Below are 27,754 nucleotides of genomic sequence, written 5' to 3'. Positions count from 1 at the left end.
GAAGACCTCATGTTTCATCAAGGTGAATATATATGATGCCTCTCTAACTCTTAAGTACCTGTGACACCTGTCTGGGGTGGGAAAGCAGCTGTGTAAGGAGCTACATTTGTACAAGAAGTCACACCTGCTTTCCTCTGCCCATCCAGCTAACTTCTACTAGCCTGCCTGCTGCTCACCTGTCTACCTCCTCACATACTGCCCACCTGCCTGCAGTCATACGGGGCAGGGAGGACCTTGCGCCAGTAGATGTTTTGGTCTTTATAGGGACATTATAACATTGGGACCCATAGAACTGAAGAAGCAGCCATCTGGTTTCCAGAGGGGGTTGTGGGGGCGGTTGACAAGACTTGATGAATATACAATGGTCCCTACAACTCATTTGCTACCTCCACCACTCAAGCAAAAAGCAGGGTCATTAGATGCATGCAACAAGTCTGGAGCTTCTGTGTGTATAAAAAATTCACCTATCAGTGACTCATTGACCGAATTATAGATCTGATCCAAGCCACAGCTATTAGTGAACACAGCTAGAATTAGAAAATTATTTGTATATTGAAGATTTTAAGAAGATTTTTTTTCTCTATAAAACCCTGGAGATTTATCTAATTGCTGTAATTGCAGATTGCTCAAGACTGGAACCCACTGTAAATCATCCTGTTTTCTGAGAAATTCTGGAACTGTCATCTAATTTTCCAGGAACACTGAATACATACTGCCAAGTCTTGCTGCTGGATTTTTATAGGAGTAGACAGTGCCTTCAAAAGCCACTGAACAGCATTGAGTATGTCCTTAAAGTATGACAGAAGAGAGTAGAGAATAGCCAGCACTGGTGCGTTCCTGGTGTCCTGGCTCCTGGGGAAGCAGCCTTGGGCACAGCAGCATCAAGGACAAACACCCAGCAAGTCTACAAAGTAAGGCATTGACTGGAGTCTGTGCCGCTGCCATTTCTGTATGTACCAGCAGGAAATGGAAAACGCCAGGGGGAGGTGATTGAAAAGTAAGAGAGTCTTTGTGTCCTTCCCCTTCCCTGGGCCATTATTTGGCCATCAACATCCATCCTGTACCCAGCTGACATTGACACTAGTAAAATAACTGGGAGAGCTTCTCCCTTGGGATGCCATCCTCTGAGCTCCCTGCTCTGTTCTCTCAGGAAGAGGCGATGAAGGGCCACACAGCATGCCGAGGGAAGGGCTACAGTATGAGCCTAAACCAGCCAAAGCTAACTGGCCATATGACAATCAGGCCTGTGACCCATGGATGTAGCACAGAACTTCAATCAGCCACAGCCTCTTTAAGAACAAGGAGACCAGTATGTATGAAGCGGAGGGAACTGGATTTCTGCATAAGAGCTCACCTGCTCAATAGACACATAGGTTGCCTTCACAGTTGGCTACAGTTTTCATCTCTTTTTCTGGCATGTAACTGATTTTGGCTTGACATCAGATTCAATGATTAGAATGAATGGTATTCCTAATCATCAACTTTCTCTATAGATTTGCTCCACTTGGAGAGCAAAAAAGAATGAAAAAAGATTTTACGCTGCAGCCACGGCACTGTAGGCAAATTCTTATCACTGTAACTACAAAGAGACTTCACAGAATAAGGGAGAAGAAACACATTCAAAGAAGTACAGAAATCTGATCAAGGCCAGTACATATGAAAGAACTTCAAAACCAAGGACTCCAGCAGGTAGAAAGATGAAGGCCCAAGAGAGCTGGTACAAGTGCTTCAAGTAATGTGAGTCCTGAGAAGCATGAACAAGAGTCACTGCTCAAGTCTAAAGAGCTAAGGACCAACCCTCAAGACTCTATCCCCCCACGTAGTAAAGCAAAAGTTGAAACTAAAATTTGTTTCAGAAGTTGAAGGATACTGGAAGCTCAGGGAAAGATCCTTGAGAAATGGAAGGAACAGAGATGAACTTCTCTCCTAAAACCCTACCTTAGGCCTCCTGGAAGAGAAAGCTAAGCTGTAGAAAAGAACCCAGCTGAGATAGGCAGCCAACAACCAAGCCAAGAAGCACCTACTAAGAAACAATGCGTCCCCTTTCCATTTTCTCCTCCTTTGCCTTGTAGACTCAGGTCTCCTGTGGAATGCCCTGATGTGTGGCAGCATTCTGGCATGACACTTGGAGTTTTTGAAGAGGAGAGGTAAAAACACTCACTACATTTAAATCCTTAATTTCAGGAATCAGTGCCCACATTTGTGCTATGGCAGCACTCTTGTCAGAAAAAGAGGCTGTGATTCTCTGCAGAGGAAAGCAAGGATGCTCTAAGGTCTTCTGCACTATGGGGCCTTCTACTCTCCTCTAGTGTTCCCTTGGTGATCTAGCAAAGGAATGGTAGACAGTGCAGAAAGTAATCTGGGCAGCCAGCTAAAGGCATTGGTTCTCTTTGTCTTCTTCAAATGATATTTACTGCATGGTGGAACCCGAAGAAACGACTAAACACGAGAAGTCACTCATCCTTTCCCCAAGTAAGTCATTGCTTACATTTGGCTCCTTTGCAGTGCACCAGCACACGTAACTAGTAACTGCATGTGCAGGTGTGGACACAATGCCTGTTCAAAGAATGCTAGCTTCTTTCTTAAGTTAGCAGACTATTGCCACCAAGTATGGAACCCGGAGGAGATGTCTATGTGGTCATGAGAATAGGATATCCAGAAGGGTGAGGGAGAGATCAGATCTGCTAGCTTTTACATTTCATTGCTCTCAGTGGAGAGACCCATTAAACCTGAGAGACCCATTCAGTACTACCCCTGCAGTACATAGTAGCTGATATTGCATATATTAAGACTGTGTATTCTACTATAAAAATAGCGCACACACATCAAGACACTATAATATGTTGGATTATACCCTTCTCAAATTCACAAGCCCTAATCAATACTGCCTTAGAATGTGACTTTACATGAAGAAAAGTTTTTTTAAACAAAACCAAGAAGAAATGAGGTCACTCAACACACACAAACACGATAAAAAACATCCAACCTGAAAAGGATGAACTAAATTTTGTTCTATTCATAGATGAAATTGTCTTTTTTTGGAAACTGTCTTGTATGTTGGAAAAACTAAAGACTACATATCCAAAAAACAAAACAAAACAAAACAAAGTAGCAGACATGGCAGTGCATGTCTTTATCAAAGGTTTAAGATACAAAAATAAAAAATTCAGTTGTATTTGTAACTTAGAACAATTGATTAAAAAATAATTTAAAAATATTCAATTTACAGAATAAGAAAATATTTAGGAATAAATTTAACCAAGGAGGTAAATGACCTGGGTAACTGAAAACTATAAAAAGTTGTAAAAGAATATAAATTAGACATGTGTAATCGAAGAGAAAATCTTCATAACTTTCTATTTGACAGTGATTTCTATGCTATGAAAATTAATGAATTTTATAAAAATCAATGGAACAAGTAACAAAAGAGAAAGAAAAATCATCACAAAGCTTGTATGTGCAAATACACAAACAGAATGAAAGAACAACCCAGAGATTGGGCAAAATAACTGCAAGTTCATTATGTGGGTGGCATTAGGAGCCAAAACACATGAAGGATTCCTACATGGCAGCAAGGAAAAGTACAGACTCAGAAACAGACTTTGCTTAAGAAGACATGCATGAAAGTATGTTCAATATCACTAGTCATTAGGGAACTAGAAACCAGAACTCTACTGAGATACTAAAGCACATATCTATGCATATGAGGAAGAGAAGAGAAGAGAAGAGAAGAGGAGAGAAGAGGAGAGGAGAGGGGAGAAGAGGAGAGGAGAGGAGAGAAGAGAGAGGAGAGAGAGAGAGAGGAGAGAGAGGAGAGAGAGAGAGGAGAGAGAGGGAGAGAGACAGACAGACACAGAACAAGTGAGGATGTGGACAAATTGGAGCCCTTCTGCACGGTGGCTATAAATGTAAAATGTTGTGGTTGCTGTTGCCTGTAACCCCATAAAAATCAAAACACTGAATTAATATATAATATAAACTATCATACCATGCTCATAGACACTGAGGAAATGTTTACTAAGCCAGCAGGTTCACAGCAAATTAGTTTCTTTAACAACACTAGGCTCTTTTGTTAACAGCTGTATAATGACTATAGAAGTGTGCCAATAACTAAGGCTCACTTGTCTTCCTTGATTTGAGGGCCTATTGACCAATTTGTTTTGCTGTCTTGATTTCATGTGTCCACTTAATGTTAAACCCTTCTTTGCAGACTGTCATTATAAATAATGTATGTATGACAGTCTGTTGATCTATGCTGAGTGGTGACCTCATAAGTACTTAAATAATCATCATTATTAAGTTTATTCTTCTTTATTAAAACTATAGCTCTGAAATGCAGTCAAGACAAAGTCAAGAGTTGGATGATACTAAAGTCAATATTTTTTCTTTGAAAAGTCAACATTTATACTTCTGGATCCCACAAATGAACTTGAATATGCCTTTGTTCTTTTGGTATTATCCTTTGTTTTATTTTTCTCTTTTAAGGGTCATTCATACCAATTAAATTATTTTCATAAGCTTAAACAATGTTGTACCCAGGAACACTTTATATGAAAAGTATGTTGGGTATTCCTCACTGACCTCTGAAGACTGGCACAATGCAGGTAACATTTAAGCCCTATCTATCACAGCTAACTGAAAATCCTGTTCATGATGGACGTGAACCATTGAGTGTACATACTCCCACCCTATTGTTGGTGAAGATGACAAACCAAATGCAAAGCAAACAAGCAGATGACTAAATATCACTCTGTGACGAAGCCAGATTTACCTCAGTTGTCTTTCAAAATAGGTATTGCATGACCTTTGACAGTATGCTCAGTACATGGTAAAAGCTGTGTGATCAAGCCTGAAGTTTTCTATTTTAGAAGCTTTTCATGACCTACCACCTTGATTTGACAGCATGGTTGAGGGCTCTATCCCATAACCTGTAAACAGGGTGGGTCCTGGTGGAGTTTGGCTTTGTGATAGTGATGCCTGTCCCTCCCTTCCATATCCACCAAGCCAAAGACTGGCCCCTGAACACCCAGGCCATATATAGCACCCAGGGATGGCACATGGACTGTCCTTGCTATCCTTTCTCTTCTCTTGGTTGGCTCGGGCCCTCAGCCTGCTCCATGCCAACCAACACTGTGGTCATCATGACCGTCTCTTCCTTCCTCTGACCTCCTCTTTTAGAAAATGTGACCCATCTGATTAAGCACAACTAGCAAGGGGAAACTGAGGTTGAGGGAGTCACAAAAATACATAGTTTGGATATATCACAATGGTATTTAACACATTGTGTTCTAACTTAAAAAGCTTTTAAAAATGTAAATTAAAAAAAGAGCTGCTTACATGAGAAAAAGGAGAAAGTGATCATATATGCATGGAGGCAGGATCAGAAGAGACCTGTTAAGACCTTCTTCATGGCCTGAATGTCACACAGTAATGGGATCTCAGGATAATTTGCTAACTAATAGCTGTGTTTTGTTTGCTTGGTTTGTCTTTTGGTTGTTGTTTTCTTTTAAGATGGTTTCTAGTGGCCTGTGATGGAGCCACTGATGATGACCTTAACTTTTGATTCTCCTGCCTCCACTCCCAAAGTGCTAGGATTACAGGCTTATGCCAGTATACCCAGCTTTAAATAGTGTAATTGCTGAAGCTTAAGCAATACAATTTAACTTAAAAATTAAAATTAAAAAGAAGTTTAAGTCTTAAATTATTACCACAAAAAGGTTGTACCTTCCATAAAAGCTGGGAAATTCTATTCTTTATGAAGAGAATTGAGCAATGTTCATGATCTATTAAGATAATCACATTCAGAACAAACAACAGAACATTTGCATTCTCAATCTTAATGAAAGGATAAAACGAAATGAATACTTTAAACATCAAAGGGAAAACAGAGAACAGACAAATGAAGAAACATTTAAAGCAGAGACAATTTATGATAGAAGATAGATGGCTTGTGGCAATGAATGTCAACTGCCCAATTAGCTCCTGTTCAAGACATTATTCACAAACATTCTAACATTGGAAAAAATATTTGAGGCAAACTGAAATAGAAGAGTTTTAAAGAGACAGAAACAGAACAGATACTTACAAAAACCAAGTGGAAATGTAGAATAATTTAGTAAGGAACAGGGAAAGGCCAAGAAAAACTAATTCAAATTTTAAAATGATAAACCAATAATGGTTAACTCTGTAACTTATAAGGAAAGATACATTAGGCCTTTATTCTTACAAAGTTCAAAACTCAGTACTGGAGAGATGGCTTAGAGGTTAAGAACACTGGCTACTCTCTTAGTTTTTAGCACGCACCTGGAAGCGTCCAACCATCTGTAACTTCAGTCCCAGGGTGTTCCAGCTCCCTCTTCTGGCTTCTGTGGGCATTGCATGCATACAGTGCACATACATACATGTAGATAACCATACATAATAAAATAAAAAATAAATCTTAAAAAAAAAGTGAAGTACATGAAGTTTTAAGAATGAGGTTGAGTGTTGTGGCATATACCTTTTAATCCCAGCACTCAGGAGGTAGAAACAGGAAGATCTCTGTGAGTTTGAGACCAGCCTGCTCTACATAGCAAGTTATAGGTCAGTTCGTGCTACTTATACAGATTATATGTGCTTGGGGACATATTCATCTTATAGGGGGTGGAAATGCAAGAACCAGTAAATATTAGTTTCTTTAGCCTGAACTATTGTTTATGACAATGAATTAAAATCTTTTTATCACCACTCTTTCAGACTTTAATGCAAATCTCTTTATCTTCCCACCTTGAAAATTCTTTATGCAAGTGTTTTAACCCTGACCACCATGCAGAAAAACCTTTGCTTACACAAGCATCTTGCTGTATTCTTGGAAGTTAAGTGGCCAACCCCTTCATTTTCTTTGTACTGATTCTTTCAAAATCTGTGAAGGACTGTGGGGTCAGACACCACCCAATGGGGAAAAGACACAGTCATCATCTGCTGTAAACTTAAACTTAAGTGAACACCTCCATTTCCGAGGAGCTCACCCTTTTGAGTGATTTTGTCACAACCCCAAACTTATTTCTAACAGAAGGAATAAATCTGAGTTGAGGTTAGAAGAATTCATGATTGTGTGCTAAGAAGGAGTTGCCGGATACTTATGAAAAACAGGCATTTATGAATACTGACAAACATGTGAGATGATTTAAAAATACTAAGTCACAAACAACAGCAATGCATTTTACAAAAAAAAAAAAAGCAAAGATCTTTGAAGCTGAAGAATGTGATCCTAGAAAGAACCTCTTCCAAGTTCTAGAAGCTCAACCAGCATTCCATGGGGTCCAAATACTGACATAGGGACTTGTAGGCAATGTGGCCAAAGGCTCCACACCACAGCCAAATACAACAGATCTAGAAATGAATAAAAAACTCAGAAAACTTTAAAATTAAAAACAAGCTCTGACCTAAATAACTGGTCCAAGGGGGAAATTAAGATACAATAATAGTCCCTAGACAATTAGAACAATACACACCATCATGTGTCAAGACAAATAAATGAGGCAAGAGAAACAAGCAAGGAAAACTAGTACAATGACACTTGCATCTTTTATAAAAGAGAAGTTAAATAACAATGTTGCTCCACACACACACCAGAAGGAAGGAAATAGTAAAAAACAAACCAGAGAGGAAAGCACTTTACCAAAACCCAAGGACAGTAATCAAATACAACTCGCTTCAAAACATAACCTAAGAAACAATAAAAGATTGCCAAAAGAAAGATAATGCTTTTTTTTTTTTAACCTCCCCCCACCCCCCGCACAGATAATGCTTTGTAATAAGAGAAACTGTATGAATGCTGGGAAATAAATTTAAAAATTTCAACAGTTTTTTTCTTAAAAACATATACAAAAATATATACTAAACATAAGAAAAATCTAAAATAGGAAATAGTAAAGATATTGTGGACTTTCTCACTCATTCTCTAAAGTTTTCTCTACCACCTTAACACACACCAGGTGGCTGCTCGTTGCCCCCACTGCAGAACATGGCAGCCTAACTCAAATGCTATAGTTTTCTTTCTTCCTCCTTTCCAATTCTCACTTCCTGGCTGCTTCCGAGATGCACAGCTTGTCTGTCTTTGAGCTTCCTTTCAAGACCACTTCTAAATTCCTTTATTAACATGACTAAGAACTCAAAAGAGGGAAGTCCAGTTTTACTGGTTACACCAATGCGAAGTATGAAGTTTTTCTTTTAATTTATCTCTTGGGAAATCACATCTTCATTACCATTTTACAATGACTTGCCTTCCCAAACTACAGCCTTTTTCAGTCTTATGTCTTTCTTTTGCTCCTGATTTTCAATGTAAACCTGGCTAAAAGCAGAAAGCAATAACCATGCCATAGCCTGAATGTTGGACTACCTTGAAATTTCCTCTGTTAGATTAGTCCATCATCTTTATTAATGTCACCTCTCACAAAGTTTCAGGGTATGGACAAATTTAATGATGTTCTTTGCCAGAATGTAACATCAATGGCCTCTAGTCTAGTCCCTAGGAGTCCATGTTTCCACATGAAATCCATTCACATGAACACAGTAGTTACTGTCTATATCACTATTAATATTCTAATCTTCCAATGGAATTGCCCATTAAACTTTGCCAACAACGTTGTTGGGCGTATCTAGCCACATTTCCAATCATTTCTACCTCTCTCAACTCAGTTCTGAAAGCAAAGATCCCACTTCTTAGTCTAAGTTTTCCATATTAAGACTTTTTCGTTGCTGTGACCAAGCAACTGAGAAAAATCACTTCAGGGAAGATGTCATTGAGCTAGTGGTTTCAGATGTGCCAGGTCATCATGTCAAGAGGAGTGTTACAGTACATTCATTACCTTATATCATAGTGGCCAAGAGGCAGACAAGAAGAATGCCGCTATTACTGGCTTTCTTTGTTCCCTTTTATTCCACTCAAGTACCAAGTCTACGGGCATGATGCTACCCACATTCATTTTTTTATTACCCATGGTTGTTCTCATGCTACAGTGACAATTACATAGTCACCTACACTATGGCCTGCAAAACCAAAAGATTTTTCCACACAGCTCTTAGCAGAACACATGTACTGGCTCTGCTCCAGTCATTCATTCTCCATGTTACGTCTCCAGCTCTGGGAATGTAAGGACTCATTCTTTCTTGCTCTGAACTTCTCCACGTCTGGTCACTTCTCACCACTTTCTACCCTTGGATCTTGAATAATTTTGTACATTTCCCCTATCAGGAAGGCTATGTGAAGTCTTTGTGTCTTTCCAGTGACACAACTCATAGTAATGCATGAGACTCAGCACCCTACATCAACAGTCTCTTCAAGACTATAACACCTCCAGTGGAGTTCTTTCCCAACTTCTTCATAACTTTCAGGACAACTCTCTTTTCACAGTCTCTGCAGTGTTTCCACCTACCACTGCCTGGTAGACAAGCTCCTAGGTTCATACCCACAAATTTTAAATGTGGTCTTCTTCAAGGTTTCATGTGTGGGATTCTACATGGGAAAGATTAGAACTGGGATAAACAGAGACTTTGTTTTAAAATAGTTACAATGTGTACAGTAAGTCAGGGAGAGATTCCAAAGCGGGTAGAGATTTTAGTGGTCTTGTCTCTCTAGGTCACTGGTAGTGGGTGAGGCTGAAGAAGGGTGAGGAATCCTCTTCAAGCCAGAAATAGCAGGTACAGAATTTAAACCCCAAAGTTGGCTGGGGTACATGCTCTTGATGAAGAGAAAAGCAGAGCTCAGCAGAAGTCTGGAGAAAGTTCCCACATTCTTTCCAAATCCACAAAACAGACAAGGCTTTATAGTAAAATAAGTTTGGGTTTTATACAAAGCCAAATGCTTGGCTTTCCGCTAATATGTCTTCAAGCCTTTAATCTAGTAAGGCAGTTCTCTAAAGCAAGGTGAAAGGAAGCACTTTTTCCATGATTTAACTAATTTCCCTCCCATGCTTTCTGCTTTCTTTCCCCCCTCCTCTCAACCCTGGCGCGCTCCACCCTCTACTCTCTTGATACCCAGCCCTATACAGAAAGAAGAGCTAGCTGGGCCAGTGTGGTGGAGAACCTATTGTGAGGACTCTGCCCATTCAGACTCACCACAAATATGTGAGCTGGGAAGTCAGTGGGGTAAGACAAGTCCTCATCTTACAGGGTCACTCTGGTTCCTGTGTAGAGGACATTTTGTAGAGGACCTGGACAGGGAAAAATGCTGAGGCACCAGCTGAATCCTTTGCCTAGACCTCAGAGGATGCAGCCTGAGGATAAAGCTCTTATATCAACTGGAAGATAGATATGAAAGAGTCTAATGTTGGGTATGAGCACTCAAGAGGGCATTTCTGTTGAGAAGCATGGGGAATGTTTGGAGGAAGGTAGAATGGTGAGGTCATTCTCAGTTGAGGTGCCTCACTTAACAAAACGTCAACTGATGTGATCTTTCTGCTCTCTGCATACTAATAGTAATAATACTCTTTCTTCAGGTGACGGATCTGCTTTACATATCAGACTTTCAGGTCAAACAACCTGGTGTCATGGAGAGGTTGGGAGCTGTGTATAAAAAAAAAATCAATCTCTCCAAAGCACATGTGCTTGGTGTTCCATGTGGCAGTGTTGGGAGGTGGTAGAACCCTTCAGAGGTAGGCCCAGGGGAAAATATTTAAGCTGTGAAGGCACTGCTTTTCTGGTAAGAGTTTGGAAGATTAGAAGGCTAGAAAAATGCAGATGGTGGATGCCTGGATCATGAGGTATCAGAGGAAACAAAGACTTTACTGGGTGGTGAGAAAGAAGACATGCTTGCTGGTAAAACAAAACAAGAACTTGGCTACATTCTTTCCCTGTCCTAAGAACTTGTTTCAGGATGACTTTAAGAGCAATAGATGAATTTCCTTAGCAGAGGAAATTTTAAGATAGCATAGCTGGCACTCAACCTGAGGCATGGTTAGTTGTCACCATTCTTATCTACATCCATAGTGAGAGACAGCAACATGTGGAACAAAAATAATTTTTAAAAAAATGTAAAGTTTGGTGAGGAAGGTATATGATCAAGCTAAAAGTTTCAAACAAAAAGAGTGCAGATGACAAAGTATCTTCACTGAAACAACAGGAAAGCTACCTGAAGGCAAGATCCTGCCCGTAAGATCTCTAATTTGAGAAAGCCTAAACCCAGACCTGCCACTGTAGGGGCTTAACACTGCTCAACAGCAACTGTTTAGGAAAGTGTATCTCCAGGCCAGCACAAAGGGGCTGTTGAAACTGTGCTTTAAGTGGATGAGGCTCCACCCAGAGCTGGCAGAACAAAGCGGCAGTGTCATCTTTATGACCCTATCTTTGCAGGCATGAGAATTAAGATCGAAGAGTTCGGTATGCTAATGTTGCAGTTCCCATAAGGAGGCCCCGTAATTATATGAAGCCGTGAAGGTAAAAATCGTGTTTCAGCAAAGACCCCCAAGATACTGGAGATGCTAAGACCACGGGATACCTGCTAAGGCAACCTACAGGAATGAATGAGGTGGAACTGACTTAAGAGATGCGACTGTGGTACACGCAGCAGAGCTGGATGATGGAGCTACCTAGGCCTTTGGAGTCCAGATGATTCCATCAGGAATGAATGAGGTGGAACTGACTTAATAGATGCGACTGTGGTACATGCAGCAGAGCTGGATGATGGAGCTACCTAGCCCTTTGGAGTCCAGATGATTCCATCAAGATCCAGATGCTAGATCTGAAGCTACCGATTTTGTGTTTGTCTTGCTGGTTTTGCTTTGCTTTGAACTCTGCTTGCTATCCCCTATTCCTTCCTATTAAAGTAGAAATGTTTACTTTGTATCATTGTATAGTGGAAGTATGTGATTTTTTTTTGGCGGGGGGATACTCAAGAACCTGCATTGAGTAGATTCTTCAAGGCAGTTTGCTTCTGAAAGTCACCATGAGATCATGGCTGTGAAACCTGCTGTTATGCATGAATGAAACACAGAGTTGGGATTGTGGGAGTTTCTGGCTGTATTTTTTTTTTTTTTTGACAACTGAGAAATACATAAGCTTGTCTTATATGTGTTTCTGCTTAAAGATATTTTATCTGACAACAACCAGGCCATAGTACAAACATTGGTTTCCAGTATAGAATCCTTGTCTGACCTCCATTAGAATGCATGTTTCTTATTCCTGCATGTGTATCTGTGACTGACCACAAAGGTCTACAACATAATAGATCTGGGAGCTTCAGCAAGTAGTCAAATTCACAAACACAGAAACCTCAAATACTAAGTATCAAGAGTGTCTAGCTTCTGAATGTCTTGGTACTGCCTACCACCTCTCTGCTGTGGCAAAGGATACTTACTGACATGTGTCAATGCATGGATGATCAAACAGACCGGTACCTTGCACATACACTTGAACTGGTGTGCTGTTGCTAAGCTTATTAACCTTATCTGGTCTCTGTACTCATAACAACTGCTACTCTCCTCTTTGACACGTACTTTGTGTTGTTATCTACTTCCCAACACAGCACTCCCAACATCTGTACATGTTCCAAGGACCAGACCACACTGTATGACATCAGAAGCTACAGAGATTGTGCCTGAACTGAGGCGGCTAGATTTTGATCTCTGTAACTTATCTTAAATGCCACATCAACTGCTTCTTGACTTGCACCATACTCTGTCCTACTGCAATATTGGCCTCATCACTCTTAAAAACATTAAGAGTAAGCCTAATCTCTAATGATCCAACACCCTACAGAGTCAGAAAAGCATCAATAACCACAAATATTTCAATATGATTTCATTCTCGAGAAAGTCTTGGTTTATAGACCCACTGGCAGTGACCACAATTAAAGCACCATGATTTCATGACTAGCAGTCAGATCTTTCTTCAGTTCTGAGAGGTGTAAGGATAGTGTTTCTGAACCCCCCCCCCAAAAAAAAAAAAGAGATGGGTCATTAACTCAAGAAGAAACAGAAGACCGATAAGCCATCAGACTTTCAAAGATCACTGGGCTATGGTCCTTCCAAGTCAGGAAAGTGCTGTGGTTTTTTAGAATTCTGACAATTATTTTCAATTTCTAGCTGAACCTCCTAAGGGCCAAATGACAACTCCATAAACATCGACCTAAAATGCACCAGCCATGTGGGAATGAAAATGTTTAAGTAGGAAACTAAAAAACCAAAGTAGGTCTGGATATAGGGGTGTTGCGTGCCTGAAATTCCAGCACTAGGGAGGCGAAGTAGGAAGACCATGAGTTTGAGGCCAATCTGGGCAGCACAGCAAAACCCATTGGGAAAAAGACAAAGTAGAAGTCTCTAATTCTGCCAAGATGGTGCAGTGCCATTCCTCTGGGGCTCTCCTACTCTTACTACTAGCTGTAGATCTAAGCAGCAAGCAAAGGAAGACCCTGGGAAACAGCAGGAAGAGGACAGGTTTTCTAGGACCCTTGACACAGTAAGCAGCTCAGACAGGGCACTGCACAACACCAAACCAGAACTATTGGCAGGTATCAGGAAAGAAACCCTGCTTCACCAACCCACAGGAACAGTATGTAAGAGGGTGCCCAAGAGAATGAGGGCTTTTTAACAGCACCCACTAGCCAAGTACTAATGGAAAAAGATAGTCTTACCACTAATTTTAGGGAGACATCAGAAGTTAGCATCCCACTCCCTTCCAGATTCTGAAATGGCTCAAGCAACAACACACCAATCCCTAGGATTGTGTATGAAGCCAAGTGGGAACTAAATCATTTCTCATTTGGTGAAAGTAGGTGATGAACTGATTCTTCTAGAGTGGGCAAAGCCAATAAGGGCGAATGGGGAGCCAACTCCCTCTACCCCATTATCAGTGACGGGAACAGGGGGCTCGATGTATCTATTTTTCCTTGTGGGAAAAGCAGTGTCTATGGGACCCAGAGGCAGCTCTACCACTTTGCAATGATGAGACAATGCATACGGCCTCTTTCCTTCCTCATCCCTTCCTCACTGCTTGGGTACATAGCATTCACTGCACTCTACAGGTCAACAGGGAAACTGCTCACTAAGAGGAAGTTTAATCAGGATTCAGAGATACAGGATACAATGCCTAAAATACAATGTGAGAACAACTGGTCAGATGAAGAATGAGGAAAATGGCAGCTTAACTAAGAAAAGACAATAGATACCAAAACCAAGATGACTCAGAAGATTTAAAAGAAGCTACTGTAGAAATGTTTCTATAAGAATTGCAAACACACTTGAAACAAAGTGCACTGTGATTGTGCAAAGTGTTTGTGCTATGATTCACAAGTAGAGTGATAAATTATCTTGTTGGCTGATCAGGGATAGCAAGGCAAAGGACAGGTGATCTGGTGTGATCTGAGAGACAAGGCACTACACAGAAAACCACCAAGTCAGGACTAGCTGAGTAAAAATGGTGAAGCAAAATGAAGTAGTAAGGGAATTCCACAGGAGAATACAGGTCTCCCTCAAAAGCAAGAATGCTGTTTTTGGCTTGTGCTATCTGTTCATGTTTTCCTGCCTCTATTCTACTGGGACCCTGAGAATGTCATGGCAGCAAGAGCATGCGGCAGAGGAGGCTTGCTTCTCAATGTCTAGGGTATCCTTTCAGTGACCTGTTTTCGCCCCACTTGTTTTGAGGACCATGAACCCATCAGGGGAATCATCCATCAATTCGGTCAGAGCCCTCGGAATGCAATCACTTCCCCAAAGCCCGTCACCTGACAGCCAAGTCTCCAACACATGAGCCTTCAGAGGACATCTCAGTTCAAACCACAAGCCTTGCCCACAACAGGCCTGAATGCCCTGGTCTGACACCGCAAAGCCATTCCTGGCTGACAACAATCTGCCCCTGCCACAAACTCTGATTCTATTTTGTATCATCCTCCTGAAATGCCAAGGGATTGGGCTTCAACCAAAGCATAAGTTCTGAGCAGAATCTTTCCATTCAAAGTATCCCCTAAATAAGAGTGCCCTGTACCAAGTGTGTGCCCACTACAAACATGTGGAATGAATAAAAAAAAATTAAAAAAAAAAAGAATTAGGAAAGTGAGAACAAATCCATTAACAGTTTCAAATGCACTCAAGGCATACCTAATCCAATCAGTTTAGTTTCAGGTCAGATCACCCCTTAACAAATAGGCTCAGGGATATTGAGGAACCCTGTTGGTATCGCTGGTGGGCTGTGTCTAACAGCAGAACAGAGAGTCCAGACTACACTACCATCTTCTACTATAGCCATTCCCTCATCACATTGTCTTAGGAGCTCTCTGGTCAGGATTTAGGATGAAACATAGAACCAGGAAGCATAGGTGTACCACCATTAACTGGCTTTCCTGAAGTCCAGGCCTGTCTTTGCCTATGGAGTAAGTCCATGGCCAGTGTGTGCTCAACAGATGGTCTAAAAACTAAACAACTCCCCCTAGCCCCTAAAAAAAACCTTTATAGCTAAAAAAGTCTGGAAATTACTTCCCTGGAGCAATGTTTGGTGGGCCACACCCTATTCAATACCCACTGACACCTGTGAGGACTCAAAGTTGTCAATCAGAGCAATAAGATTCAGGGAGTGTCACTGGTAAAATGCTTGCTTAGTTAGTATATGTGAGGTCCACAGTTCAATCTCCAATACCAGAAAAACCAACTAAAATAAACACAGCAATGCATATCTGCAGACCTAGCTCTTGGAGTCCAGATGAAAGGTGGGGCCTGCTACCGCACAAGGCCTTTCCTGCCAGGAGGCCCTATTACTTAAGCTGCTATTGATAACCACATTTCAAGCCAGAAAGGCCAACTGTGAAATGAGTCTTCGTTTCCATGCCTGTCCACATCAAGCAGTCCTGATCAGGCTATTGGAATGCAGAGGCTTTGAGGAAGAGCTCCATTTGAATGATGTAACCAGGAAAGAAAAACACAGGAGATGCAACTTGGTCAGATGATCCCAGTGGGGCCAGGAGTGGTTAGAGATGGCCTTCTGCCTATTTCAGATGTGTCTCTTCAATCCCGCAGAGGCATGCCAGAAACAAAAATAGACCTACACCTCAAGGAACCTCAGTGTTGCTCACAATAAATTCTTGTTGAGGAGAAAGACTCTCTGGTAATACTAAGGGACAGAGAGATCCAAGGGGGCTTTTACTGCTGGATGTCAGAGCACTGGTTCTAGCCCACCAACTTGGGATCATCCTCTCTAGGTGTACACCAGCCTGAAACTGTAGGCACTACAAGCACCATCTATAATGAGCAATTGAGAGCTAAGACATTCACTTTGTAACTGTTCCCTGGGGTGGGGGTGGGGTTTCAGACACCAAAGCCCTAACACCCATACTCATCTGTGCCATGAGGAAGAGAGTAAAGGTCTCGAAGAGAAATCATCCAAGAACACTCTATCAAGGGCTGTGGACATCAGCAAAGGCAACTGATGGAGTCCAGTTCCCTGGCCCCACATGAGCCCCTTAATCTGGCTCCTATCTGTAATAGGCCAACCTGTGCTCCTAGAACATTCATATATTGAAGTCTTAACTCCAATACTTAAAAGTGTAACTGTATTTGGAGATGGGTCATGAAGGGGTAACTAAGTTAAAGTGAGGTCATGAGGGTGGCGCTGGTCCAATATGACTCATGTCACGCCTTTAGAAGAGGACGTTAAAACATAGACATACACAGAAGAATAAGCATGTGGTGAAGACAGAGAGACGACTACACTGGCAAGCCAAGAGGAGAGAGAAGCCAACCTACCAACTCTTTCACCATAGACAATCCTGCTGTTGTGTTTTACCATCTGTGGTCCATTTCAGCAGCTGGAGTGAACACTTTTGACAGCCATCTTCCCTCAAAATAGAGGCTCCTACCTTAGCCCTCTTCTACCTTCCCTGCATGCATCTCCCGCTTATACCTCAGATTGGCCAAAAGCCTTGTAAGAATCCATCCCAAGGGCCAACCAGCATCAAAAAGAGGTCCATTCACAGAATAGGCTCCTTTAGGCTGGCATATTAACAGAGGGGGTTGCAATTTTTTACCTGAGACCCCCACATCATCACTACTTACATGAACTGCAATTCTCAGTGATTATCATCAGGATGAGCATACACATTATGAGGGAAATAAACCAGAGGTCAAGAATTGTCTCATCTTGTGCTAGCCTGTCTCTACAAACAACCAAGTAAAATGGCTCCAGCTCATGAGTAAACAGGTACCCAGATGGATGAACTGTGATGCTGAGAGGCCAGTTGGTGTAGAATGTGGTCCACAGAGTATTTCTAGCCCTTGCTCCTTATTGCCTACCACCTGCCATGTGACTCAGTGACCCTAACAAGAACAAAGCCAAAAGGAGTGAAAGAACAGAGGAGTCAAGTGACAACTTTGGGAGCTTGAAATAAAGGACCTAGTGTTGAGTCTCTACTGACACTCTACACATCTATTGACATTGCCTTGATCATTTAACAGAAGATTCTTCTGCAAAGAAAGGATCCACCTACATATAGGTTAATATACACAGGGCTGTGATCTACTACTACAACAATGGAATACTCAAATTAACATTCCTCCAGCTTCAGAAACAAATAATAAATTAATACATGTTTCTGAGAGAAATATTAGGAGGTATTATTCTAAAGAGTGGTCACCAGCCAAGAACAGGACCCAACAACTGCTGATCTTCCAAAGACACCAACAGCTCTACCTTTAAAATGGTTAACAGACAAGCCTATATGGGTTCAGCAATGGCTTTTAACAACAGAGAAACTCCAGGCTTTAGAAGAGCTGGTACAAGAGCAATTAAATGCTCAGCATATTGAAGAATGAACCAGCCCTTGGAATTCTCCTGTATTTAGTTATTAAAAAGAAATCTGGTAAACGGAGAATGGTAACGTATCCAAGAGCAATTGACAAAGTAATTCAGCCAATGGGCTCTCTACAGTTTGGAATTCCTTTGTCTACTCTGTTAACTAAAGGATGGCCTCTTATAGTTATCAATTTAAAAGACTGTTTCTTTTCAATACCCTTACAAGAAAAAAAACAGAGAAAGATTTGCCTTCATGGTGCCTATTTATAATAATTCTCAACCAGTTAAGAGATATCAATGGAGGGTTCTTCCACAGGGAATGTTGAATAGCCCAACCCTGTGTCAATATTTTGTACAACAGCCATTGGAAGTAATACATAAAAATTTCCTAAATCTATAATTTATCATTATATGGATGATACTTTATTAGTTGATTAAAATGCAGATACTTTAGAAAGAATGTTTGAAGAAGTAAAGAAATTGTTGCCTTGTTGGGGATTACCAATTGCTCCTAAAAAGATACAAAGAGTAGATTCTATTAATTATTTCGGATATAAAACAGGTCTACAGAAATTAGACCCCAAAGGGTGCAAATTAGGAGAGATTGATTATAGACTCTTAATGATTTTCAAAGATTCTTCGAGACATTTCCCATCTAAGAACTGTTGTTGGAGTAAAAAGTGATGAACTGAGTAATTTGTTCAAAACCTTAAAAGGCAACAAGGACTTAAATAGTCCAAGAGAATTATCACCTGAAGCTGGGAAAGAATTGGCCTTGGAGGAAAAGAAAGTACAGGAAAAATTTAGCTACACCTAGGTATAGTTCTTGGGGACCCTTTGCTCAGAGGACATTCTGAGTGGTATATGAGCTTTCTTAGAGGAGGGATGCAGAACAGGAAGGCCTGTAGTCTGATGTCTAGACCTCATGATTTGCTCTGATTTACATTCAAGTCTTGTGTGCCAAATAGCCCAAGGTCTTGTTCTGAACATGGGAAGGTAAGGACAAACCCTTGCCCTGAAGGAGATGGATAATCCATCCCTTTCCTAGACCATGAGTCCTTTTGCATGGCACTGGGTTGATAAAAGTCCACTTCACTGTGCATCTTAATCAACTCTACTAGGATGCCACTGGATTTCAATATTTCTACATGATACGAACAATAACTAACTTGGTAGAGTGGTTGGCACGGAGCACAGGTTTAAGCAGATACTCATTCATGGCTACTGCATTTCCACTGGTCTATCTATGATGTGGGGGTCTTGAACAGGTAAGTAAATTCAATGAAGGACATGTCAACAGACTTTTCCTAATTGTTAAGGGTGAAAATAAGACCCTTGCTACCTCTTACCTGGTGGTTAAGAATCCAGGCATAGGACTCACAGAGCCCTAGTTTTTCTCCTGACATAACCCTGACTCAGCAGGCTACACCTGGACAATTAATTGCCTCACTGAGCTTCAGTGTCCCTAGTTACAAAACAAATATAAAGTAAAGTAAAATCCCCCTTATAGGATTTTTGTGAGGATTAATGTACATAAAGACTGAGGACAAGCTCTAACCATACAGTAAACATTGAATAAATACCTGCTGTCACCATCTGTGACATAGCAAATGGCCCCATTATCAGAAAAATTGTTAGCTTTGAAGTGGCCCTGGAGAACAGATTTAAAGCTGCCAGAAAGACAGCTAATGGATCCTATCTAATTCCCATATGTGGAGATTTCCACCTCTACTGGATATAATCTTCTCCTAGATTCTCACAGAATGCCTCTGCCACATATGTGCCTTCAGATTTAGAGACTTGCTTTAAAAGTGTGTGAGGGTACAATAAGTCAATCTCTAAGGTAAAATTAAAAAATTTAGAGAAGCTCACCACATCAACTACTTTTGTCTAGTTTCAAGAAAATAGATGTTAAACTTTGTAGTTGGAAAAATAAACAAAACACCTTTTAAGTCTTACAAAATGAACCGAGTAATATACAACCCACCACAATGACCTCAGGGTTGACCCATAGTCACAGAGCCTGTACAAACACCTCTCCTGGACATTGCTTACTATGACCCCAGACAGCACCTACAGCAGCAGGCTCTGGTAATATTCCAAAGTAGGCCAACATGTCATGGTCATAGGATGACCTTGACCATCCTGTGAGAGACAGGCACCTACTGAGTCCAGATGAAACTCCTTTGTCTGTCTTCCTTTTAGTTAAGAAAATATGTCTCATGCAGCTGTATAGTTAGACATGGAAAAAAACTTAAGATCTTATTAAAGGTGATACTAACTTGGAGAAAACAGATGCCTTTGCTTCTTACTCCAAGATTTTCAAGAAACAAGGTACCTCTTGATTCTTGTTTGGTATCTTTGGTATCTTCCAAAAATTCCTAAGCTAACATAAAGTGTTCTTTCTGTCTAGCTTTCACACACTAAATATTTAGAGTAATAACAGTGACTATTTAGACATGCAACAAATTCCAACTTTTCACAACAAAGATATTCAACCTAGTTGGCCAGAGGGAAGGCCTTCTTCAAAGGCAGCAGAATAAATTTTAAAAAGCAAATTCCATATTGGAAAGATACCAGAGACTACTGTGTCTTCACAAAGTAAGGTGCTTAATAGGATAAATTAAGAAATTTAAAAATGCTATGGGTAGAACATATGGGCAGCTTCAAAGTGAATCAAAAATTAAATGCAGGAGATGCAGTATAGCTCAGTGGCAGTGCAGTTACCCAGCCTGTATGGGGCTCTGGATTTGAAAACTAGCATCTTGAAAACTGAAAATACAGAGAGAAATGGTCTGAATAGAAAACTCCATTGGTAAAACCCTTCTGTACAAGCGTGAGGATCTGGTTTGGGTCCCTGGAACCCATATAAAGGGTCAGCGAGAGATTCTGTCTCAAAAAATAAAAAGGTGAAGTATAGGTATGTATGTGTGTGGTAATATGAACAAGTATGTGTTCATGTGTGTATATACATATGTGCATATGGAAAACAGAGGACAGTGTCAGATGTCTTCATCAATTGCTCTCTAACTTTTGGAGGCAGGGTCTCTTGTTGTGATATAAATAACAATTGTCTCCCATAGGCTCACGTATATTTGGTGCTCAACTGGTATTCCAGTTTCAGAGGTTAGGGAGCCTTCAAGATGCAGAGCTCTGACGGAGGAAGAACGCCATGGAGGGAAAGGGGCTTAAGAGCCTTGCTCCACTTCACTCTCCTGGCTTCCTATGTGAGAAAGCTTCCTGCTTCGGCTGTTTGCTTCAATGCCTTCCTCACCACCATTATGGACACTCCCTGTGGAACCATATGCCAAAATAAACTCTTCCTTTTGTTTTTGGCTGTGATATTTTATCACATAATGGAAAAGTAACTGATAAACACTCACTGAACCTGGAACTCACCAGCTCATCTAGTCTGGTTGGCCAGCAAGCATCGGGGATACTCCTGTCTCTGTCTCCCTAACATTGGAATTACACATGTGTTTGGCCATGTCTGCTTCTTCACATGAGTGCTGAAGGTCCTACCTATTCTTGCAGAGCAAGCATTTGACTGACTGACTTATATTCATAGCCTTATTATTATTACTATTACTATTATTATTATAACACACTCCAGACAGAAATGGACAGGAGATTCTTTGAAGAGAATGGAAGACTTTTATGGAGGAACCTGAAAGAGCAAATGTAGGATCACTCTCTTCACTGGAGGGAAATACTTCTATTCCTATGGGCCAGGGCAACACAGCTCAATTTACACCCAGTCTTGAGGGAGTTCCCTTGTTATAATGACCCATGTTGAAGAGACATTCAAGTCCATAGAACACACAGAAAACTTTGGACAACTGAAACTGACCGGCTGAAATCCTCATTTCCCTTAATTCTGTTCACCTATTGGGCACCCATCAAAGCTCGTCAAGAGCCCTCCTCCATTCCCACATGCCTTTCACCCAATCCACCAGCCTAACAAACTTGGGCTATAAAGGCAACTGAGAGCCACCCACTTCCTCCTCTACTGCTACCAGCAGCTACCCTCTTCTCTTCAGACATGGAAACTTGTTTCATCCCTCAGCATCCTCATTACTCACCCATCCCCCAACACTGCAGAGCCCTTGAGCTAAGTGCCAGCCACATGCCATCCTTACCCATCTTCTGCTGAGATATCAAAATATCTGAGCCTAGATAATTTATAAATAGAAGTTTATTTGCTCATGGTTCTAAATGCTGCCAAGTCCAAGTGCATGGCCCTGGCATCTGTTTGGCATCTGGCAAGGGCCTTCTTGGTTCATCAGAACATGGTGGAAGTACCACATGGTGAAACTCAACAAATATGCTAGTCTGTATCTAACCTCTTCTTCTTATAAACTCACTAAATACCATCATGGGAATCTCTTCTACTTCACCTAAATCTTATTACCCATTGAAAGGCCTCAGAGCTCTATAGACTATTGACATATGAACTTGAAGATTCAGTTCTCAACAAACACGCAAAGGACACATTCAAATTATAATACTGACTGTGCTTTGAATTCACCCAAAAGTTGTCAGGCCTACTCCATGGTGTTCCTCCCTCTGCTTGAGGGTGCCTAAAAATGGATGGCCCTCAATCGACTAGCCATGCCTGTTCCCTACAGCCTTGGCATATTCTGTCCTCCAAAATTCTTCCAACCATCTATCCACTTTTACTCCTTGCAACCTCATTGCAGAGACAAAGTTCCCATCTGCCTTGACCTGTTCCATCCCTCTCTGTGAGATGGAACCAGCTTACACATTCCTAACCCATTTCATACAATGTCTGGTGCTTAACATTCTCACTTCCTCTTCCCCATCCTCCAAAAGCAGGTTTGTTGCTGCTGTTTTTCCTCCCATGGACTCATTTTGTAGTGATTTCTTCATTAAGAAGCCACTTTAAGGTCAGGACCCTTGGTTCTGATCACAACTCTATGTCTCAGGACAGGACTAAAAGGCTTAAATTCTGAATACACAAAAAGGGGGTCTAATCCAGGGCCATAAAGCAGAGTGTTCTTAGATGTCGGGTAGCCACCAAAAAGCATGCAACAGAAGAGGTACAGTGCAAAGGAGTCTCTGGCCACTGACAGGCAGTCATGGAAGCATCTAGGAAACCAACCTTAGTCTGCTCCTCAGCCTAGTATCTCGTACCCCCCACCTCCAGGAGTGATGTGAGTAGTATGAGCCAACATGAAGTAAGTAGAGCTTTGACTCTTTGCTTAAGACTAGATGAAGACATGCTATCATGGCTACAACTTGGAAAAACAACCATGGGAAGCTGAATACTGGACTCCACGCTTTATACCTGACTGAAAATTTAGTTAGGAAAGGCAAAAATTCCATGTTTGTCTCCTTCAATTCCCAAGTGACCCTCGACTTTGGAATTAATTGTCCTAAAGGAAGAGCCTTATCCCTTCTCCTTTCTTCTAGAACCCTTGGGCTAATGGCCAGCAGCTGTGTGGTTTATACAACCTTACACAACATTTCGTTACAGCAATGGCAATGGGCTGAGATATCGCATACCTCTTTTAGATTGGATCTAGAAGAGAATGAATAAGCCTACCAGGATGAAGGTTGTTGATATAGGCTTTGAAATTCACTATTTTCTCATTACTGAGTTAATTAATTAATTAATTAATTAATTAATTATATTAATGATTGAATTAATACTTCTGGGTGCTTATCATATTTTCAGACTTTCACCCTTGGTTATGTCTCTAATATGGGCCCTGACTTTGCTTCCATAGGCCTAGGGATACAAGCCATAAGTAGTGTCACCAACGCTTATCATTGCTCAAGACCCAGGAATGAAGAGCATGGAAAGACAAACAGCTTGTGGCATGCATGGTCAGCCATTACTTTTATCAGTTCTGCAAAAACTGCACGTAAGCAAGTGTTTAAACATGTTCTGACTGAGCTTACCCTCAGGGGGTATGGAAGGGGACCTTAAGCTGCTAACCTTTGCTCTTCAGGCAACAAAGCCCTCTGATGGGATGTAGCACAGCTGTATCTCTGTGGCCCTGAAAGACTGCCACAGATAAGAGCCACTATGAGGGAAAGCTGCTTTCTCTGCAAAACCCTTACTGCCTTGTATGTACCAAGTACAAAAGGCCACCATGCCACTCCCTGGTCACCCTACCACTGCCAAGTAGCTCTCCTTTGCTCTAGAGTACTCTTGGATGGCAATGGGAATGATACTAGCGTTGGTTTTGCTGACCCCTGGTTGGTAAGAGAGACTGAAGACAGAGCCTGTCTGTCAGTAGACCTGTTCAGATCAGAGTTTACTGCACATGCTCAGCAAATAGTGGGCAGGGGAGATATAGCTGCCTGAGTTCATGTGTCAAGCTCTCAGACTTGAATAAGGTAGAGTTTCTATACCCATCAGACTCTAGGTACTACTCGGTCTGGTCTCATCCACTTCTGTTACATGGCTGATGAAAACTTAGTCTTCAGCTAATTCCTCTTGAGGTGGAAAATAGCCTTGGCCATCAACATTTCCAGGGTGCTTTTTCATCTTACCCTATGGACACAACAGGACACCTGAAGAACTCGGTGCTTTACAGTTGTTGACCAGGCAGATGTTTCTGAAACTGGAGTCAACACCATAGACCGAGGTGCCTCAAGGAACAGGCAGGATCTGGTAAAGGCTACTGTAGGGGCCAAGACTCCACTGGGTCTCCAAGTTCCCACACCACCCCATACTCCTCAGAGCACATGTGACAGGCCTCATGCACTGAAGCAAGAACCCTCCAGGATTCAGGGGCCAGAACTATGTTTAAGAGACTACAATGCAATCTTTCCTGCTTCTCTCTCATTCTTTCCTAGGTGGAGGTTGACCTTTCTGGATTCATAGGGCATGTGATTGACAATCCAGCTGCTTGCTTCTACACTAGGGACTAAAAGGATTTGAGAAATGGGCAGGAGTGTCTCTCTTCAGATTAAAAAAACAAATCCACCTTCCATAAGTGACATTATACTCATGTTGTTTTAAAGGGAGGGAAACTTTAAAATATATTTGCTTTGATGTCTCAAATGTCAAATACTGACAGATATAGCTTATTTGGTAGAGTGTCTACCTACCATGCATGGCCCAGCACTGCATTAAAAAAAAAAAAAAGACTGGGTGTGGGGACAGAGGCAGGAAGAACTGAAGTATAGGGGCATCCTTAACTAACTGGAAAGATACTTGAAAACAAGGAGGGGGGTGAATATCAACATATGTATCCATGTAACCACTGTTCTTTACTCTTTGGTGATTCTTAAGGATCAATGGGTTTCGGGATCTACAACTTATAAAAAAATATTTCACACACAATGTCTTTTGCCTCCATGGCCCCTAAACCTCAAGTAGCTCCCCTGGTAACCAAGACCACCTACCACCCAGCAATTCAATGCACACCCTAGGGCAGTCTGAAGGAAGTCAAGAAACCACCCTTGAACTCAACCTTCTGAGTCAGCACTGACAGAAGAGTTCATGGAATAAGACCCCTTTTCAAGATAGCTACTTCAAGCATACCAGGCTTGATAAATTTTCACTTGAGACCCAGCCATAAATAAATGAATGTCCCTGGCCAGGACGATTCCTTCCATTCTGCTCTCTGTCAGGGCCCCCCCTAGGTCAGCACCTTGAAAAGTGGCTCAGCTGTGCTCCCCAAACCCCAGCTGGCACGCTGATTCTGGTGGGATGTACAGCCCCATCATGGAGAACCTTCTCTAACTGCCTTCTTGACAAGTCATACACATTGGGAGAGACAGAAGGAAAATGTCACACTTCCAGTATTTCCAGTTTCCAAGAAAATTCTAGCCCTGCCTCCAGGTGAAATGCAGCTGGGATAACAGACAGCCTCTTTGGGGTAGCTAACACCCAGAAGTAGCCAGAGCTCATCCATCTTCCCTTTGTCTATGTGAGCTCAGAGGTAGAACCCCAAATCAGATCTTCCTAGCTACAGAGGAGCAATAATGCCCAGCTTATACTGACAGGCACTATCTGTGTCCATCTGTTCCAAATGTGTGACGTTAAAAGGCCAGAATTGGCTGACTAGGAGGAATGAACCGTGAGGCTCCAGTGAACAACTGTGCACCCCAGGCCTCCCAACGGGTAGGAACATCCAACCACGTTCCGCCTGTGGTCAGGTCACCACATCCGGGACTGAGCACAGCTCTTCAAGGATCTATTTCTGACCTGGGAACATGAGGCACTTTCCAAATGGGGCAAGGGCCTTATCATACCTCTTACTTCACCTGAGGGCTTGGTATAGTACAGTGTAGAATTTTCTCCCTTGAAAAGCCAAAGTTGGCTCTGGGAGAGTGTTATGAACTCAGTCTACCTTCCATGTCATATGGGTATACTGATCTGATAGTAAACTGAGAGTGGTCAAGAGACTGGATGGTGGTGTGTATCTTCAGACAATCTTACTTGCCACCCTCACCAGCTCTATGGCCTCAGAAAAGAAAACTTGAATAGAGTAAGGAACGTTTCAAACCATGGCACACGTGTTCCAAATGGCCACAGTGAAAAACCCCCAACGAAACACCTTACAGGGAACCGCAGGACTATCAACCAATATGGATTCCTCCTTGAAAACTATCAGGGGGAGGGGAGGATTGAATATCTCCTACCTAATATTGTGTTAGTACTGTGAAAAGCCCATGAGTGATGTAACACTCAATAGTGGAGTAATGAAAGCATGTCCTGTCCCCCAAGACAGAGAGCAAGACACGCCTTCCTCTTCTAGCACAGTTTAGTTTGAAAGTCCTAGTCAGGACAAGCAAGAGAAAAAGCAGTGACAATAACAATAAAAGGCACCTAGCTGGAAAAACATCCCCATGATGGGATTTGATAATGGGTTCCTCAGATACGCCACCAGAAGCAGAGCTAGTGAAAGGTTAAACCAAGTTTAACTTCATTAAGAAGGAGGGACTTGGGAATATAGTTCAGTGGTAGAGTTCTTGCCTGGCATGTGTGAGGCTCTAAGAACACAGCCACAACAGGGTGAAACTGGAAAAAGGTGGACTCTCCTATAATGCTTTGGCCCCCGGGGAAAGTTTGGCAACTCTTCAAAATGCTAAACACAAATCTACTAAATGACCAAACACTTCCAAGTCTGGATATAGACATCACAATCTAGTGGCTGGAAAAATCTAACATGAAGGCACTAGTACTTCTGCTGTCCCTACTGCTCCTGGCTTCCAAGATGGTACCTCAGTGCTCTGCTGTCCACAGGGACAAGCATCTCTCCATGCACCAAGAGTAGAAGAGAGTAGATCTACTCACTCAATCCTTTTTCTTAAAGTCCTAACCCCATTGAGAAGGTCTTTGACCTCATGACTTACCTGTCTCCTGAGAGCTACAGCTTTTAATGCTATTGCACTAGTAACATGCAACACAAGAATTTGGGGGTGTATATTCAGACCACAGTAGTGCACTTGTCTACAAATATACTAACGGGAATTAAGTGGAACATTTTAAATGGGTAAATTTCACGGTGTGTAATAATGCCTCAGTCAGCCTGTGTAAGAAAGAAGGGACGAGAACACTGCAAAAGGCTTCTGTCATGAAGCAATAAGCAAAACGGAGTTCGGTGTCCCATACCTTGAAGTCACTGAAATCACTCCTCCCCAGTGTTTACTATCCCAGTACACTGAAGCACAGAGACTTTTCTGGAAAGCACTGCCACAAAGAACCTGCCTTAGCCCACTGTTTCTAAGCTTCCCAGGCCATGAACCTTCAGGAAAGCACTAAGTTGCCCAATATCTCAACATGACCAGGATGATTCTTGATAAAAAGGTGACAAGGAATGGGGCCCAAAGTCCAATGGGCTCTATTAATACATCCATTGAGCAACTAGAATAGGCATCAATACAAGAATTCAGTAGTGCTTTTATTATCCAGGGAGGTGTTTTGGTGTGAGAATTTTTTTTTTTTTAAGGTAGCACTCAAAAGTGGTGGAGTGGATTAATAAATACAGAATGTAGGGCCACATGTACAAGTAAGATT

The 27,754-nt window shown here is 41.7% G+C and overlaps 1 protein-coding gene across 11 annotated transcripts in view; it reads right to left on the bottom strand.

Annotated features, from left to right (window-relative positions):
- Grb10 (growth factor receptor bound protein 10) overlaps positions 1-27,754 on the bottom strand; it is a 114,479-nt gene that overhangs the window by 69,431 nt on the left and 17,294 nt on the right. The window lies entirely within an intron of this gene.

Source organism: Onychomys torridus, chromosome 10, assembly GCF_903995425.1.
Source record: "Onychomys torridus chromosome 10, mOncTor1.1, whole genome shotgun sequence".
Lineage (NCBI taxonomy): Eukaryota > Metazoa > Chordata > Mammalia > Rodentia > Cricetidae > Onychomys > Onychomys torridus.
The sequence above is the reverse complement of the archived record's forward strand: the minus strand, read 5'-3'. Positions and strand labels throughout refer to the sequence as shown.